Consider the following 17,219-nt stretch of genomic DNA (forward strand, 5'->3'; position numbering starts at 1 on the left):
TTTGAAGTTTTTTTGTTGAAGAATTGCCACTTTTAGGTCTGCTATTGAGTGTCCAGGGAGATTGAAGTGCTCTCCTACTGGTTTCTTAATGTTATAATTCCTGATGTCAGATTTGTGTCCATTTATTCTTTTGCATAGAGACTGTCAGGTTTGGCCAATGGACAAGGCAGAGGGGCATTGCTGGCACATCTTTTCATGTGCTGTGTATTTATACCTGCTCCTGTATTTTCCACTCCATGCATTTGATGAAGTGGGTTCTAGCCCACGAAATTTTATGCCCAAATAAATTTGTTAGGACTCCTCGTTGTTTTGACTGTAGTCTGTAACGTATCATTTAAATCAGCTTCTGTACCAGATGACTAGAGGATAGCTAATGTGAGCCAATTTTTAAAAAGGGCTCCAGATGTGATCCCGGCAATTACAGGCCTGTAAGCCTGACTTCAGTACCGGGCAAACTGGTTGAAACTATAATCAAGAACAATTTTGTCAGAAATATAGATGAACATAATTTGTTGAGGAAGAGCCAACATGGTTTTAGTAAAGGAAAATCATGCCTCACCAATCTACTAGGTTTCTTTGAGGGGGTCAACAAGCGTGTGGCCCAAGGGTATGCAGTGGATATAGTGTACTTAGATTTTCAGAAAGCTTTTGACAAAGTCCCTTTGTCCCACCAAAGGCTCTTACGCAAAGTAAGCTGCCACAGGATCAGAGGGAAGTTGCCCTCGTGGATTGATAACTGGTTAAAAGATAGGAAACAAAGGGTAGGTATAAATGGTCAGTTTTCAGAATGGAGAGAGGTAAATAGCGGTGTCCCCCAGCGGTCTGTTCTGGGACAAGTCCTATTCAACATATTCATAAAAGATCTGGAAAAAGGGGTAAACAGTGAGGTGGCAAAATTTGCAAATGATACAAAATTACTAAAGATAGTTAAGACCCAGGCAGACTGTGGAGAGCTCCATAAGGATCTCTCAAAACTGGGTGACTGGACAACAAAATGGCAGATGAAATTTAATGTTGATAAATGCAAAGTAATGCACATTGGAAAACATAATCCCAACTATACATATAAAATTATGGGGTCGAAATGAGCTGTTCCCACTCAAGAAAGAGATCTTGGAGTCATTGTGGATAGTTCTCTGAAAACATCCACTCAATGTGCAGCAGCAGTCAAAAAAGCGAATAGAATGCTGGGAATAATTAAGAAAATGATAGAGAATAGGACAGAAAATATAATGTTGCCTCTATATAAATCCATGGTACGCCCACATCTTGAATACTGTGTGCTGATGTGGTCGTCCCATCTCAAAAAAGATACCTTGGTATTGAAAAAGGTTCAGAAAAGGGCAACCAAAATTATTAGAGGTATGGAGTGGCTTCCGTATGAGGAGAGATTAATAAGACTGGGACTTTTCAGCTTGGAAAAGAGATGGCTAAAGGGGGGGATATGATTGAGGTCTATAAAATCATGACTAGTGTAGAGAAAGTAGATAAGGAAGTGTTGTTTACAACTTCTCATAACACAAGAACTAGGGGTCCCCCAATGAAATTTATAGGCAGCAGGTTTAAAACAAATAAAAGGAAGTATTTCTTCATACATCGCACAGTCAACCTGTGGAACTCCTTTCCAGAGGATGTTGTGAAGGCCAAGACCATAAGAGGGTTCAAGAAAGAGCTAGATAAATTCATGGAGGATAGGTCCATCAATGGCTATTAGCCAGGATGGGCGGGGATTGTGTCCCTAGCCTCTGTTTGCCAGAAGCTGGGACTGGGTGACAGGGGATGGATCACTTGATGATTCCCTGTTCTGTTCATCCTCTGGGGCACCTGGCACTGGCCACTGTCTGAAGACAGGACACTGGGCTAGATGAACCTTTGGTCTGACCCAGTAGGGCCATTCTTATGTTCTTAAATAGCTTCTGGGGGTGGCTCAGTGATATGTTGCCATAATAAATGGACAAGAGGAGGGGCTAAGCGGTCATGCCACTGTTTGTGTGGTGTTCCACCTCTTTGAGTTCCAGCCGTGTTCTGCACGCTCTCCAGCTGCATTCGTTGCATCGGGCGCAGCTGTGCTGAAGGGTGGAGGGGTGAGCCGGAGCGGGCGGGGAGGACTTTTCGCTGTGGTACGAGGAGAAGGAGCATTTCAGCACCGAATTCTGTAGCGGGTGTATCAGGAGACGGGGGAGGGGGTCTTCTTGCCAGGGGCATTGGCACGCTGGTGCCAGACGGAGCAGCCGTCTCCAAGGGGTCCCTGGAGGCCGTGTCGCCCAAGGAATCCTCAGGGTGAGGGTGAGGGTGAAGGGGAAGTAAGGTTTCCGAGCTCAGGGGTGGTTTTGCTGCTGGTCGCCCGCCTCTTCCCCATCCCCTGAGGAGGAGAACTGGCTGCAGCAGGGCCGGCTTAGGTGCGGGGTTTTCTGGGAGCTGCTGGTGGGTGTGAGCTAGAAGGGAAGGGGTAGGAAATACGCTGGAAGAGGAAGGGAGGGGGACAGGGTGTGACAAGCCACCTGGGACGCGTTCTGCCTGGGACCCGATTTTCAGAACAGGCCCTTTGGGGGGGAAGGTAGAAATTCTCCTATTGCTGGAACAGGCAACAACCCCTCTGGATGGGGCTGGGAAAACGGACCAGAGTCCTGGTGTTGGAGCCTGAACCTACTAGCCAGGGGCTGCTGTGAAATACGAAGGGGGCACTCAGTGGTGAGGCCCCGTCCCCTCACCCCCAGCTACTGGGAATGGGAAAGGGGTTGGGATTCATGTCCCTCGACCCCACTGAGGAGCTCCATCTCCTGTATCAGCCTCTGGCTAGTAAGTGTGTGATAAACGGGAGGGCCCCTGCTCTCCTCCATCGGCTGGGAGGGACAAGGAGCTCTCCCCTTCTCCCCACCCTGAAGCCTCCTGGCTGCTCTGAGCAGGATGGGGGTGGGATTCTGCTCCTCTGAGACCCCCCAGAGCTTCCATTTTATCGGCCCTCCTCCACTGTGACTAGTGGGATTGTGGCTGGGGCAGCAGGTGCTGAGTGGGGGTCTCTTGCTGTTTCAGGGGCCGGTGACCTTCGAGGAGGTGGCTGTGTATTTCACCCAGGGGCAGGGGGCTCTGCTGGACCCCACCCAGAGAGCCCTCTATAGGGACGTCATGCAGGAGAACTATGAGACGGTGACCTCACTGGGTAAGGGATTTCCGTCCCCTCAATTATTAGAAGCCGTGGGGTCCATGGTTTGCCCAGGCAGGTCAGGTTCTTTCCTGCTCAGTTTGACTTCATGGGAATGGGCTCCATGGTCTCACGATCCAGCATGAGAGACACTTTTACCTCCACGCCACCTCCCATGAATGCGGGATTGAGAGATACTAGGGAGCTGCTAATTCATTCTCATCCCTCTAGTTTTGGATTTATGCCCTGAAGCAGCGTGTTGACCTGCCTGTATTAAGTCTCACTCACACACACTCAGCATCTCTGTTCCCCTCCCTTCCTGGGACTAGCTCCATCCGTGGGGAGGGGCTCTGGGCTCTGCTGGTTCAGAAAGAGACAGATTTGTAACACCAGAGCTGTGTGTGCGTCAGTAAGGCCTCCCCAGGCGCACAGATCCTGGAAAGTCCTGCTGAGGACATAACTCGTTCCTCCCACCGTTGTCTGCTTCTCCCATGGTGACTCAGTGACCATGTTCCCATCTGTTCAGATTTCACATCCCCCTAGTACAGCCCAGGGTCAGGTTAAAAATGAAAGGGATTTTCTTTGTGACAAATCCTCTCCCAATGCATGACACGCCCAGATTTTGCCCCTTGAGCAGGACTGCCCCTTCCCAAACCTGACCTGATCTTCCGTTTGCAACAAGGGAAGGAGCCGTGAGTCCCAGATCTCCAAGCACCTGAGAGAAGGCAGATCCGGAGAGGCGCCTGCCCAGGTGAGGAATCAGGGAGACTGACACAGAAACAGCCTGGTAAGTGAAGGCAAAAGCGGGGTTTGTGAGCGAGCTCCCCCAGTTCTTTCTCATCTCACCCAGGTCAGGGCTGTAGGTAGGAGGTGTCATATCCCCATGAGTAGGGCCCTACCAAATTCACGGCCATGAAAAACGCGTCACGGACCATGAAATCTGGTCTCCCGACATGAAATCTGCACTTTTGTGTGCTTTTACCTTATATTATACAGATTTCCCAGGGGAGACCAGCCTTCCTCAAATTGGGGGTCCTGACACAGGGGGGCATCACAAGGTTATTTTAGGGGGGGTCACGGCATTAAGAACAAAAGAATGGCCCTACTGGGTCAGACCAAAGGTCCATCTAGCCCAGGATCCTGTCTTCGTACAGTGGCCCGTGCCAGGTGCCCCAGAGGGAATGAACAGAACAGAGAATCATCAAGTGATCCATCCCCTGTCACCCAGTCCCAGCTTCTGGCAAACAGAGGCTAGGGACACTATTCCTGCCCATCCTGGCTAATAGCCATTGATGGACCTATCCTCCATGAATGTATCTAGTTCTTTTTTGAACCCTCTTATGGTCTTGGCCTTCACAACATCCTCTGGAAAGGAGTTCCACAGGTTAACTGTGCATTGTGTGAAGAAATACTTCCTTTTATTGGTTTTAAACCTGCTGCCTATTAATTTCATTGGGGGACCCCTAGTTCGTGTGTTATGAGAAGTAGTAAACAGCACTTCCTTATCTACTTTCTCTACACCAGTCATGATTTTATAGACCTCAATCATATCTCCCCTTAGCCATCTCTTTTCTAAGCTGAAAAGTCCCAGTCTTATTAATCTTTTCCTCATACAGAAGCCATTCCATACCCCTAATCATTTTTGTTGCCCTTTTCTAACCTTTTCCAATTCCAGTATCTCTTTTTTGAGATGGGGCAACCACATCTACACACAGTATTCACGATGTGGGCGTACCATGGATTTATATAGAGGCAACATGATATTTTCTGTCCTATTATCTATCCCTTTCTTAATTATTCACAACATTCTGTTCGCTTTTTTGACTGCCGCTGCACATTGAGTGGATGTTTTCAGAGAACTCTCCACAATGACTCCAAGATCTCTTTTCTGAGTAGTAACAGCTCATTTCGACCCCATCATTTTATATGTATAGTTGGGATTATGCTTTCCAATGTGCATTACTTTGCATTTATCAACATAAAATGTCATCAGCCATTTTGTTGCCCAGTCACCCAGTTTTGAGAGATCCTTTTGTAGCTCTTCGCAGTCTGCCTGGGTCTTAACTATCTTTAGTAATTTTGTATCATCTGCAAATTTTGCCACCTCACTGTTTACCCCTTTTTCCAGATCATTTATGAATATGCTGAATAGGACTGGTCCCAGAACAGGCCCCTGGGGGACACCGCTATTTACCTCTCTCCATTCTGAAAACTGACCATTTATACCTACCCTTGGTTTCCTATCTTTTAACCAGTTACCAATCCATGAGAGAACATTCCCTCTGATCCTGTGGCAGCTTACTTTGCGTAAGAGCCTTTGGTGAGGGACTTTGTCAAAGGCTTTCTGGCAATCTAAGTACATTATATCCGCTGGATCCCCTTGGGCCACATGCTCACTCTGGAGCCCTTTTTAAAAATTGGCGTCATATTAGCCATCCTCTCATCCAGTGGTTCCCAAACTTGTTCCGCCGCTTGTGCGGGGAAAGCCCCTGGCGGGCCGGGGCGGTTTGTTTACCTGTCGCGTCCGCAGGTTTGGCCAATCGCGGCTCCCAGTGGCCGCAGTTCGCTGCTCCAGGCCAATGGGAGCTGCTGGAAGCGGCAGCAAGTACATCCCTCGGCCCACGCTGCTTCCAGCAGCTTCCATTGGCCTGGAACAGTGAACCGCGGCCACTGGGAGCCGCGATCGGCCGAACCTGCGGACACGACAGGTAAACAAACCGGCCCGGCCCGCCAGGGGCTTTCCCCGCACAAGCCGCGGAACAAGGTTGGGAACCACTGCTCTAGTCATCTGGTACAGAAGCAGATTTAAACGATAAGTTACATACCACACCTAGTAGTTCTGCAATTTCACATTTGAGTTCCTTAAGAACACCTGGGGGAATCCCATCTGGTCCCGGTGACTTATTGCTGTTTAATTGATCAATTTGTTCCAAAACCTCCTCTAATGACACCTCAATCTGAGACAGTTCCTCAGATCTGTCACCTAAAAAGAATGGCTCAGGTTTGGGAATCTCCCTCACCTCTTCTGCCGTGAAGACCCATGCAAAGAATTCATTTAGTTTCTCTGCAATGGCCGTATCGTCCTTGAATGCTCCTTTAGCATCTTGATCGTCCAGCGGCCCCACCGGTTGTTTAGCAGGCTTCCGGCTTCTCATGTACTTAAAAAAAAATGTTTCTATTATTTTTCAGTCTTTGGCTAACTGTTCCTCAAATTCTTGTTTGGCCTTCCTAATTCTATTTTTACACTTCATTTGCCAGTGTTTATGCTCCTTTTATTTCCCCCACTAAGAGTTAACTTCCACATTTTAAAGAATGCAATTTTGCCTCTCACTCCTTCTTTTACTTTGTTGTTTAGCCATGGTGGCTCTTGTTTGGTTCTCTTTTTATGTTTTCTAATTTGGGGTATACATTTACTTTGAGCCTCTATTATGGCGTCTTTAAAAAGTTTCCACGCAGCTTGCAGAGATTTCACGTTTGGTGCTGTGCCCCGTTAATTTCTGTTTAACTAACCTTCTCATTTTTGTGTAGTTCCCCTTTCTTAAATTAAATGCTACAGTGTTGGGCTGCTGTGGTGTTTTTCCTGCCCCAGGGATATTAAATTGAATTATATTATGGTCACTATTACGAAGCAGTCCAGCTATATTCACCTCTTGGACCAGATCCTAAGCTCTACTTAGGACTAAATCAAGAATTGCCTCTCCTCTGGTGGGTTCCAGGACCAGCTGCTCCAAGAAGCAGTCCTTGAAGGTGTCAAGAAACTTTCTCTCTGCATCCCGTCCTGAGGTGACATGTACCCAGTCAATATGGGGATAATTGAAATCCCCCACTATTATTATTGAGTTTTTTATTTTAATAGCCTCTCTAATCTCCTTGAGCATTTCACAGTCACTATCACCATCCTGGTCAGGAGGTCAGTAATATTGCCCTACTGCTATATTCTTATTATTCGAGCATGGAATTTTTATCCATAGAGATTCTATGGTACAGTTTCATTCATTTACGATTTTTACTTCATTTGATTCTATGCTTTCTTTCACATATAATGCCACTCCCCCACCAGGACGACCTGTTCTGTCCTTCCAATATATTTTGTGCCCTGGTATTCCTGTATCCCATTGATTATCCTCATTCCACCAAGTTTCTGTGATGCCTATTAGATCAATATCCTCACTTAATATGAGGCACTCTAGTTCACCCATCTTATTTAGACTTCTAGCGTTGGTATATAAGCACTTTAAAAACTTATCTCCTTTTAGCTGTCTGCCATTACACATTGTAATTGAATGGGACTCTTTTTTATTTGACTGTTTCTGATCAGAACCTGCATTTATTTTATCACTTTCCATCCTCTCATCCTCACTAGGACATAGAGAGCCTCTATGAGTAGATCCTCCCCTAAGGGATGTCCGAACCATGCTCTCCTCCGCACCTGTCGGCTTTCCCCCAGCCCTTAGTTTAAAAACTGTTCTAAGACCTTTTTAATGTTAAGTGTCAGCAATCTGGTTCCATTTGGGTTTAGGTGGAGCCCATCCTTCCGGTATAGGCTCCCCCTTTCCCCAAAGTTTCCCCACTTCCTAATAAATCTAAACCCCTCCTCCCTACACCATCCATCTCATCCATGCATTGAGACTCTGCAGTTCTGCCACCCTTACTTCTGCACGCCTTCAGAGCTGCGTGGCTGGAGAGTGTCAGTTGTTCGCTGGGCACCCAGCTCTGAAGTCCGCCCTACCATCAGCAGCCGCACAGAAGTGCGGGTAGCAGCACCGCAACCCCCCCTACAATAACCTTCCATCCTCCTCACTGCACCTTTTGGGGTCAGGACCCCTACAATTGCAGCACCGTGAAATTTCAGATTTAAATAGCTGAAATCATGACATTTACCATTTTAAAAATCCTATGACCGTTAAAATGACCAAATGGACCGTGAATTTGGTAGGGCCTTACCCATGCCCCATGACACTCGCAGCGCCTCACCCATCCTAAAGGACAGCTGGCAGGATCTCCCTCCCCAAATTTACTTCCCCCTGAGCGTGTGCATGACAGAATCCTATTTCTCCCTTGTGTGCACCTGCTGTTCCGTGATCTGTTACCACTGGGTTATTCCACTTCCTCTTCCAGGCCTGCAGGCTTCTCTTTTCATTGCTGTGTTATTCATCTCTCTCACTAGCTTCACACTGCAGTGTCATGAGGCAGCGCTGTTCAGAGAACTGACTGCTTCTATAGCTCCCCAGTGCCTCACCGCTGCTGGAAGGAATCAGAGAAATGTAGGGCTGGAGGAGACCTCGAGAAGTCATCAGGTCCAGCCCCCTGTCCTGAGGCAGGACCAAGTAAACCTAGACCATCCCTGGTAGGTGGGATAAGCCTTCATTTCTGTTACACACACACACCCCTGCAGACACTATATTGTGAAGCTAGAGAGAAATAATGGGGTGGATTTGTGGGGAGGGGACAGAGGACACTCCATGTTTGAAAGACGAGGAGGAATATCCTGGCTGTAATGAATCAGAGAGCTCCATGTGCCCTCTTTACACTTCAGAGAAGGAAAATTTACACATAGGTCAATTTTTTTACCTTTCTCAGTCTCCCCAACCATTACTGTGCTGTGTCTCTCCTCTTTGCTATGCCCCTTTCTTTCCTTTCATCCCGGCAGAGGGGATGACTCCTGTCCGGGTTCTCTCTCTTTACTCCAGCGAGCGACAGGATGGTGAAAGAGGATGAGGAAGAGAATCCACGGCAGGCAGGCTGTAAGGAGCCAGAACCCCATGGGGCATCATCCAGATGCTCCAAAGAAGACATTGCATCAAGTCTTGAGCAGGGAAAAGCCTCTGAGAGTCAGCACAGGTCAGGAAAGCAGCCAGGGAAGAAAGGGTGTCAATTCATTAGTTCTAGTAGAGGTGGAAAGGACATCCTGGAAACCTCAGTGCAGCAGAGAACCCATACAAGAGAGAAAAAAAAACCACCCACCGAATGCGAGAGACGATTCAATATGAGCAAACAGCTTGGTGGATCTCAGACCCCCCACCAGGGAGAGAAGCCCTATAAATGCCAGGAGTGCGGGAAAAGTTTCAATCAGAGCTCCAACCTTATTCTGCACCAACGAACGCACACGGGAGAGAGGCCCTACAAATGCCTTGACTGCGGGAAAAGTTTCAATCGGAGCTCGAGCCTCGTCGTGCATCAGAGAATCCACACGGGAGACAAACCCCACAAATGCACCAAATGTGGGAAGAGTTTCATTCAGAGCTCAAACCTGACGACGCACCAAAAAATCCACACGGGAGAAAAAAACTGTCAATGCCCAGAATGTGGGAAAATGTTCAGCGACAACTCAGCCCTGATTAAGCATCGAAGAATCCATTCAGGGCAGAAACCCTATAAATGCCCGGAATGCGGGAAAGGGTTTAGTGACAGCTCAACCTGCATTCGACACCAGAGAACCCACACGGGAGAGAGACCCTATAAATGCCTGGATTGTGGGAAAAGCTTCAATCTGAGCTCCAACCTAGTTACGCACCGGAGAATACACACGGGGGAAAGACCCTATAAATGCCTCGACTGTGGGAGAAGCTTTAGTCAGAACTCGCATCTGATTAAACATCAGAAAGTCCACACGAGATTGAAATCTTGAATGCGGGAGCAGTTGCAGTCGGGGCTTTGGTTTAGTTTGGAATCAGCAAATCCATACAGGGAAGAAACTTCCTCGATGTCCTGAGAAGGGAAAATGTTATGGGGATGGGGGAATGCAATCAATAGTATTTTTTTTGTTGGGGGCAGGGGAAGAAATTAGACATATGAATGCTTGCTGGCAGGGGAGGAGAATTTTTGAGTGGGGAGGGATGGGGGAGACAGGCATAAAGTGGCTTGACTTTGTGCAAAACATGACAATCCCACACTGATCTGGCCTTCTATCCACCATTCGTTCTATTGAAAAGTGGCACGGTGCCATCTTGCCGCTATGGACAAAAAAGCCCCAGCAGGGTGTGCTGCCCCCGAGGCCATCCCGGACATTGGCTGCTTTGCAGGATTGAGCCAGATTTGGGAACTTCACTACACAACGTCTGGGATGACGCCATTGACTGAGGCCACAGGCTGGTGCAGCGGTTCCCGGTGGACTGGGTGTGTTTGATGAAGATGTTTGATAGCTCAGTGCTGCAGCATGGGGGTGTGGGGGGGATTATGGGAGAGGAGAAATGAGGATGAGTGGTAGGGATGGGGAGAAGGGCCAGGGGGAGGTAGAGCTGGGAAGGGGAAGGGGGATATGGGAGGGAAATGAGAGGGTTGGGGGAAATAGAGTCAGGGGTGTCTGTCAGCATCAAATTCTCTCTTCCCATGTGTGTTGTGATCTATAGGGGCTGCCTTTCTTGGGGGGTGAGGGGGAATGGAGGGGTCTGATCCCCGCTCCCTACCTTTGGATGTGGGCAGGGATGTGGGGTTCCCTGTCCCCCTAGGGGGTGGGTCTGATTTCCACCCCATGCTCCGCCTCATGTGACCCTTGTGCCTCTGGGGATGTCTCTGCCCCCATCCCTGCCCCACATATATAAGATGGTATCTGGGGCGAGGGCTGTCTCTTGGGGGTGCCTGAACCCCTTTCCGTGCCCCTACGCATGGGATTAGGGGCCTTGTCCATGGGCCATGGGGGCCTTGTGTGGGGAGGGTCAGGGGGTGGAGGAGAGGCGGGAGTCAGCCCCGCAGCGGAGAGGGTGGGGACCTTGAGGAAGGGGCGGAGCAGTGATGGAAAGAGGCGGAGCACAGGCGGGGCCCCCACGGTCCAGGTGGCAGGGCGGCAGTGGCTGCCCCAGGGGAAGCCTATGATGCCCACCACCTATGCTACCCACCATTTTAGTGCACGCGTAGCTTCTTATCTACTAATGGCTTAATGGGACAGGCAGGGGAGAATGAGCTAGAAACAGTGTGCGTGTGGGGGGGGCATCTGTATGTTGCTTGAGGCGGGGAGACACTAGCCTTTTCTCACATGCTTAAAGTTACCGTCAGAGGCATGTCATAAAGCGGCCAAGATTTGGGGACCGAGGCCATGTCTGAGATTTCTCTCCCCTGCCCTGTTTGCAATAACGCACTCCGAGTATTTCAAAGCACGACCATTATCCCTAGTCCACTATCACAAAATGCACGGAGCAGTTGGGAATCACATAATGACCATGTGGCCTAGTGGAGAAACCAGCAGGCTGGGACTAGTCCTGGGTCTGCCCCGGCCCGCTAGGTGACCTTGGGCAAGGCCCATCAGCTCCCCATGCCTCAGTTTCCCATCTGTAAAATGGGGTCATTCTTTGGGGTTTGCTGATGTAAAGCACTGTTTAAAAGCTGGGTCTTTTTGTGCTTCTCTAGCAACGGCAACATATCCGCTGTTAATATCGGTGCGAACATCAACACGCTAAATGACTGCTCCTCCAATATTTCTCTTTCTGTTCAAAAAGCTAGGAAATTCACTGACAAAAAACTTTGTTAACACAGGACTAAGGCTGCCTGGTGATAACTTGTGCCCTTCCAGAAGGCAGAGTCCAGGGGGGAAAATCCTTCTGAAAACCAGGCAATACAGAGTTAAGGTACACGCCCAAGCAACCTTAGCTCTGCCCCCCTGGAGCTGGCAGCATCCAGGGGGAATTATCTGCACTAACTCACTGTGTTAGGGGTAGCTGTACTGAAAGGTGGGAGATCCCTATTCAAATCCTTTTTTCCCACCCAGGCAGAGGGGGGAATTGGCCTGGGGTCTCCCACATCCTGGGTAACTGCTCTAACCACTAGGCTGAAAGTTATAAGAGAGTCGTGCCCCTCGCAACAGCTGTTCTGGGTGCAGTTAGGGGAGATCTGATCATGAATACGGCTGTTGTGACAATTGGCCTATCACTCTTGCCTACTTAGGAGTTCACCGTGAAAAGTAGGTCAAGTTATTTTCAACAGAATTCATTCTAAACAGATGCAAAAGAAGCATCCAGAGAGACTAAGTCCAATCAACACAGGGAAAGTTGATGCGATACAAAGCCTGTGTTGAAATTATGCTGGGTGAAAACGGGAGAGGTGGAGATGGAAGTTAATAAGCCAAAATTGGTGAGACAGATATTAGGCCTAATTGGTGGACAAAATAATGAGGGAGACGAACCCTGCCTCTTACTTTTTTCCCTTCAGTGGTATCTTAAAAAGAGACTGGAAATAAGATCAGCTCTCTTCTCCCGTCCCAGCTTGCTTCGCCTCATGTCATCTTCCCCCAGCTCATCCCCCGACCTGCCAGCACTTCATCCCATCTCGACTCGTCTAAAGGACTTGCTCTTGTTTAGGGAACTTTATTTTCACCTGTGAGTGAAAGTCATCACATTATCGTGAGGTCCGGATCTCAGCCCACCAGTGGGGAGATGGAATTACCAGCACCAGGAAGGTGCATGAGATCCTGTATTGTATTCCCTTCCCTTGTGTTATTTTCTGCCCCACTGTTTCTTTCCTCTCATCCTACCTCGCTCTCTTGGTTTCTTGTCAAATCCTGAAGTCAAGTATATTGCAATCATCCAAACCTGCCTTGTCAAAGGAGAAAGGATGCCATCAGATGACAGCCCTGACCAGTTCATAACTAACCAGATCAAGCATCCACTTGTAACTAACCAGTAGTCCAAAAACATCCACAAAAGCCATATTTCACCCATCTTCTCTGTCCTGTCTCTCCTCCACCCTGTCTGTCTCTGTTCAGAACAGGATACATGCATGCCATTCCCATCAGGACTGAGACTAAAATTAACCATCTCCTTTTCAGCAAAGAAGGGTTGCCCTGAAAACAAGAGACTCTAAGATTTTGACTCCAAAAGCAGAGAGCCTTCGATAAGCTCTACGTTTGTTTTGCATAATCACTCGACTGCCGTTTCCAGATAAAGGCCATACATAAGAGCGGCCATACTGGGTCAGACCAAAGGTCCATCTAGCCCAGTGTCCTGTCTTCTGACAGTGGCCAATGCCAGGTGCCTCAGAGGGAATGAACAGAACAGGGAATCATCAAGTGATCCATCCCCTGTTGCTCATTCCCAGCTTCTGGCCAACATGCGAGAGACACCATCCCTGCCCATCCTGGCTGATAGCCTTTGATTTTGGCCTATTTTGATTTCTTGTTCTTTTCTTGTGTTTAATCAATAAACTTTCAGTTTGAATGGAAGGTGTTGGCCAAGTCACCGAGTGAAACCAAGGGCTCTGTTTAAAACTGTCCCCGAACCCACCTATTGCTGTTTAATGCTGGACACAGAGAGTTGATCAACGCCTTGAACTTTAGGGCTTAGAAATCAGAGTCTATACAACTGAGCCAGGAGGACCCCAGCTATCTTTGGCTGGTTGGGAGATCGTATTGAGGCTTAGGTGTGAGACCAGCACCTGGGGCTTGCCTGAGGCAGCAGTGTGCATACCCAGTGCAATTTTACAGCAAAAATTTCAGTGCCCGGTGAGTTTAGGTGTGTGTTAGTTGGCAGCCAGGTGGGGGTTTGGTGGATCACAGTGGCGCTTAAAATTGCCACTTGGGTGCCTAAATCTGGAGTGCTCCAGATCCCCAGGAACCCTCTGTGATCTGGGTGTAGGCTGTGGACTCTGAATCTCCATTCTCCTCCCCTTTATGGCCTCCAGGCATCCCTCACAACCCCACCGCCTCCTCACCGCCCCATAGCCCCTCCACGCATATGTGACTGAGGGGCATGGATGTGGGGGGCTTGGGCAGTTCTTAATTTGTAATGAAAGAGGTGCCGGGGTTCAAGCAAGTGTTTTTACTTTAATTACTGACACGGCAGGCCCAGAAGTGCCGGGGCTCTGAACTGCCAGGCCCGGAGGTGCCGTGCCGGGGCTCTGAACTGCCAGGCCTGGAGGTGCTGGGGCTCAGCCCTGGCACAAATTACGCCCTGGACTTGGGTAGTGGGGTTCATAGATTCCAAGGCCAGGAGAGACCATTGTAATCATCTCATCTGACCTCCTGTATTGCACCAGCCAGAGAACTTCCCCCAAAGAATTCCTAGAGCAGATCTTTTAGCAAAAACCTCCAGTCTTGATTTTAAAATTCTCATTGGTGGAGAATCCGCCAGTGAATTGCGCCAGTGGTTAGTTACTCCTGTAGGCCCGGCTTGAACATGAGTCATTAGGGAGGCTTTAATTTTTGGAAGACAGGATTAGGGAGGTAAATAGATCAGTAGACTGAAAACTGACTGTCTGGGCTAAAATAAGTAAATGGGTCAATAAGGGCAAGTCTATACACTACAGAATGACTTCGGTGTAACTACGTTGTCCTGGGGTGTGAATATTTCATGCCCTGAGTTATATACCAACCTAATTGCCGGTGTAGACAGTACTGTGTTGGCGGAAGAGCTTCTCCTGCCAACATCGTTACCGCCTTTCATGGAGGTGGATTAACTAAGCCAACAGGAGAGCTTTCTCCCGTCAGCATAGAGCGTCTTCATTAAAGCACTACGGGGTGCGGGACAGCAGTTTAAGTGTAGACCTGCTCAAAGCTAAAAGACAGAATGTCTGAGCTAGTTATGATAAGAGGGAGAACACCCAGGGAAACATTTCCTAAAAACAAGATCATGGACAAGAAAAGTAAGGAGTGCCAAGACAGGTAAAGAGGAAAGCTGACTGTGGACAGAGCATGCTGCACGTGGATTGGTCTTTGCAAAGTAACCAAGCCAATTCTACAGCATGTAATGCAATGTATAGGGAATGTAATGTGATGTGTAAGTGTATGTAAAGAAGGGGGGGGTGTAACTTCAGATGCGTGGTGTACCCACGTTTGAGTTTGATTAATTTGGCATAGCTTTATGCCAAATAAAGAAACCTGAGTGATGAGGCCGGAGTTGAACTGAGTTCTTGGGGAATCGAGTGGAAGAGGTTTAGAAGGCTTCTCCAACGTAGTGGTGCAGTGCCTCGGATCGGATCTATTCATCTGGGGCAGGTAAGGTATCGTTTAGTATATGTCTAGCTTTACTGTCAAGGATCGCAACCCAGCACTTTAGCAATGGCATTGGTAGGGCTTAAATTTGAAGAGGTTTCTGGGGCACTGGGGAACTAAGTTAAATCCAAAGGGGGACCCTCTAGACTCCCAGATAGGTATTAGGAAGAAACTGGGTCTGGGTGGAAAAGGAACGTCAATGAATAGTGCTAAATAACAAATGCAACCAAAAAAATGCAAAACCCCTTATTACTGCAGAGAGTAACCCTGAAAATAAAAGCCCAGCGTAGAGAAGTAAAAGAATTAACCATTATGTTAAAAATGTGGAGGAAGTAAAGAATGGGCAGAAAGAGCAAAAAAGAGATCTATAAAGTGCACGCCATGCCACCTGGCAAAGCAGTTTTAAAATAAAATAAAAGTGGTAAAAATATTTGAAAGGTACTTTATAGTATGTAAAAGAATGCCGGGCAGAGCACAGCAGAAGTCTGTTGAGTGCCACTAACATGTTAAAAGATAGGACCCATTTGCAGCCATAAAAAATAGTATCTTCTTGGTTTTTTTGTAAAGCAAAAAAAATATACAATAAAAAAGCCCAAATCAAGGCTGCAGTTTCACAAGGATAATTTCTAGTGGCTAAAACATCACAAACAACAAGGTGCCACCTTACCAACTAGATGCAAAAAGCATAACAAGCCAATCAAAGGTGTAGGAGGGGAAAACAAAGTAAATTAAAAACATTCCCAAATAATAATAATCAAAAAAACCCCAGAACTTTGTTAACTGTTGCCTTAGGTCCAAGGTAGAAAGCATCTGTCCTTCAGAAACTGTATTTAGTAAGGTTTCAGAGTAGCAGCCGTGTTAGTCTGTATTCGTAAAAAGAACAGGAGGACTTGTGGCACCTTAGAGACTAACCAATTTATGTGAGCATAAGCTTTCGTGAGCTACAGCTCACTTCATCGGATGCATTCCGATGAAGTGAGCTGTAGCTCACAAAAGCTCATGCTCAGATAAATTGGTTAGTCTCTAAGGTGCCACCAGTCCTCCTTTTCTTTTTGTATTTAGTAAGTACAGCTTTGCAGGCTGAGTGTACGAAGCTAAAAAAAAAAAAAAGTGCAAAAACCATTAAAAAAAATCTAAAAGTTTAAAGTTGCCGGAAAAAATGGCTACAAAATGTGTCACTTTAAAAACACAAGTAATTAAATAAAACCTGTCAAAAAGTGTTTGCACAAATTAACACTACAGAGTTTTAAAAAATTGAACCGTTAAAAATTGTAAAAATGTTTGAAAGTCTTTTAAAAAGTAATACATTAAAGTGTTAAATATGCCTTGATTCAATCATAAAACCCAGTTATGGCAGTAGAACTCGGTGCAGTCATGCCGAGTAAAATCCTTAGTGATCAAACAAACCGTGAAAAGGGGAGGTCAGGTGATAACAACGACCACCCCGGGCATTTTTCCCTAGAAAGCCTTTAGAGCCACTTCTGTTGCACTTGGTTCCCCAAGAACTCCGTTCCACTGCAGTCCGGTCGCTTTGGTTCCTGTATTTGACACACACCAAAGCTCTGCCGAGTGGATCAGACTCAAGCGTAGAGGGCGGGCGTAGGGCCTACCCCACACCCAAAGCTACGCAGCAAACCTCTTCCTTTGTAGACGTTTACACGTTACCTGGCATTCGCTACACATTGGGAATTGGCTTGGTCACTTTGCAGGAACAAATCCCTCCGCAGCATGCTCAATGCACGCACTGTCATTGGACGACTTACTCTTTACCTCATCTTATGGTCCAGGCTTCTCGTGTCCATTGTAGATGGTTCCCTGGGGGTTCCCCCTTATTTTAGCTCTTACAAACATTCTGCTTCCAGCCTGCTGATTTATTTACCTCCTTAATCCTGTCTCCTGAGAAATTAGGCCTGACCCGTGTTCAGTTACTCATGTCAAGTCAAGCCTATGTTCCACAGCTTTTGTTTTTCTTTTTTATATTAGTATTTACATAAGAACGGCCCTAGTGGATCAGACCAAAGGTCCGTCTAGCCCAGTGTCCTGTCTTCCGACAGAGACCAGTGCCAGGTGCCCCAGAGGGAATGAACAGAACAGGGAATCATCAAGTGATCCATCCCCTGTCACCCATTCCCAGCTTTTGGCAAACAGAGGCTAGGGACG

General features: G+C 47.6%; 1 non-coding gene across 1 annotated transcript in view; it reads left to right on the plus strand.

Moving 5' to 3' along the window:
- The window catches only part of LOC140897909 (uncharacterized), an 80,243-nt gene that overhangs the window by 13,333 nt on the left and 49,691 nt on the right, over positions 1-17,219 (plus strand). Inside the window, exons 2-3 of the transcript XR_013634536.1 lie at positions 3,034-3,160; positions 3,780-3,929. This is a non-coding gene — a transcript (uncharacterized LOC140897909). The remainder of the gene's footprint in view (positions 1-3,033; positions 3,161-3,779; positions 3,930-17,219) is intronic.

This window comes from Lepidochelys kempii, chromosome 14 (genome assembly GCF_965140285.1).
Source record: "Lepidochelys kempii isolate rLepKem1 chromosome 14, rLepKem1.hap1, whole genome shotgun sequence".
In the NCBI taxonomy this organism is placed as follows: domain Eukaryota; kingdom Metazoa; phylum Chordata; order Testudines; family Cheloniidae; genus Lepidochelys; species Lepidochelys kempii.